This window comes from Pseudochaenichthys georgianus, chromosome 7 (assembly GCF_902827115.2).
Source record: "Pseudochaenichthys georgianus chromosome 7, fPseGeo1.2, whole genome shotgun sequence".
Classification (NCBI taxonomy): Eukaryota; Metazoa; Chordata; class Actinopteri; order Perciformes; family Channichthyidae; genus Pseudochaenichthys; species Pseudochaenichthys georgianus.
Window position 1 is genome coordinate 41,727,112 of NC_047509.1, and position 2,197 is coordinate 41,729,308.

Consider the following 2,197-nt stretch of genomic DNA (forward strand, 5'->3'; position numbering starts at 1 on the left):
GTTGTACAGATTGTAAAGACCTTTGAGCCAAATTCTTGTTTTTGGGCTGTATACATAAAATGTACTTGAAACAGTTGCTGATTTAGAGTACTGGCACCTTTGTTATTTCAATTCAAGCACTGGGGATGTCTCCATGCCACCATTAAAAAAGAAAAAGAAGATTTCTTCCTAAGTGTGTATCCTTAGTTGTGACATTGTTATTGTTTTATTCATAATACTAGATGTTGTACTATTCTCTCTGTGATTAGGACGGTTTTGGAAGATATGGGCCTGCAGGGAAGTGTAACTCCCCTGCAAGCTAAGAAGAAGTGGGACAATCTTAAAAAAAGATATAAAGTATGTGAGTTTTACAAGTTAATAAACACATTTGCTGACATTTGTTTATCTGCTGGTGTTTTTTTTTGTAATGCCATGATTGTTTTACTCTGCCTTTAGGATTGCAAATACCCAGGGTCAGGAGAGGGAGTCCACTGCTCCAACTTGGCCGTGGTTTGTCCAAATGGATGAGATATTAGGACAGAGGCCCTCTATCTGCCCGCCTGTCCTAATATCCTCTATTCCAGAGGACACGCCGCGGCCAAGTTCAGCAGTGGGGGACCAAGAGGAGGACGAGGACGAGGATCAGGTTGAGGCAGGGCCATCCCGGCCTAAAAGAAATAGAAAGGATGGGCTAATGGACCTCATCAGAGAGGACATGAAGCAGCAGAGGGAGGAGAACAGGGAGAACCTTAACAGGCTTTTTTCTCTCCTAGAAAAATTAGTAGATAAATAAATAAATGTAATGAGCAATATGAAACTTAGAATTTATTTGATGGAACAACATACAAATGAAACAACATACAAATAAAACAACATTTAAACTATATACACATTCAGGCTGAGCAGGGAGTCCCAGGTGGTGCTGCTGGACCTGGCTGCCACAATTAGGACCCTGGTGTCCTCTGATGGTGGGTGGGGCTTCATTTGGGGTGGTCTCCAGAGCTGTTGGGCATGCTTCTCTCCACAGTACATCGGATTGTCCATTAGGGCTAGGGTTCGCAGGGTCGGACGCAATCGACGGCTGCCATGTCACTAAGATGTTTTCAGCAGCAGATAAGAACAAAAGATGTATATAAATATTGCACACGGTTATTTTATCACAGCTCGTCAATTGTTTTACATACCTTTACACATAATCGTGCTCACCAGGAACCTCCTCCAGGGCAGACACCTCCGCAGACAGTTGGTCCCGCCAAGGAGCACCACTGACTGCCTCCAACACATTCTCCCCCTCATCCTCCGCTACATCCTCCACAGTGTCCTCTTCTGGGGCCATGATGTCGCCGGCCCCAATACAGATGTTGTGGAGGACGGCACATGCTGTTATGATCTGAAATTTAAAAATTGGCAGAAATATATAAATATATATATATATGTTATACCTCATGTTAGATCTACTCTTCAGTATTATCAAAATGTCCTAATGAGTGATTACTTACTTGAGGAACGAAGGTGTGGTGCACCTCCAGCGCTTGCAGGAAGATACTCCTGAATCATGTCTTCATCACCCCGAAGGCACGCTCGATGATGGAGCGTGCCCGGGAGTGATGGCTGTTGAAGCGCTGGGGTCCCACACCTTGCAGCGGCCGTTTGTAGGGAGTGATGAGGGGGAGTGGATGTTGGAGGCAGGGGTACCCCCCGTCTGCGAGAATATAGTGCCCTGGAGGAGGGTAGAGTGCCTGCCGATAGAGTGGGCTGTGGCGGAGCACTCTAGAGTCATGGACTGACCCAGGCCAGCCCACGTACGTGTCGATGAAGCGGCCCTGATGGTCACAAACAGCCTGCAGCAAAATGGAGCTGAACAGTTTTCTGTTTCTATAGCAGTGACCATTAGGGCCGCTTGGTGGCACGATGCGGACATGGCAGCCGTCGATTGCTCCAGCAGCTTTTCTGAAGGCTCTGTGTCTGGCCAGCCCTGCGAACCCACGCGACACAGCCTCCAGGTCTTCTGCTGTCCTGGGGAGGTGGATGACCTGGTGGCAAATGGCCACCACCTCCTCAGTCACTCTGTGGACAATCCGATGTACCGTGGATCTAGGCATCCCAAAAACTCTGGAGACCACCCTGCATGATGCCCCACTTGCCAGCCAGAACAGGAACACCAGGGTCTCAATTGTGGCCCCCCATCCATGTCTCCTGTCCTGACCCAGGAGTTCCA

General features: G+C 48.1%; 1 long non-coding RNA gene across 1 annotated transcript; it reads right to left on the bottom strand.

Moving 5' to 3' along the window:
* Positions 1 to 791: 791 nt before the first annotated feature.
* Positions 792 to 1,828, bottom strand: LOC117448950 (uncharacterized). The gene is made up of 2 exons (XR_004552425.2): positions 1,479 to 1,828; positions 792 to 1,369 (listed from the first exon to the last, which is right to left on the bottom strand). It is a non-coding gene; the product is annotated as an uncharacterized lncRNA (long non-coding RNA).
* Positions 1,829 to 2,197: the final 369 nt, after the last annotated feature.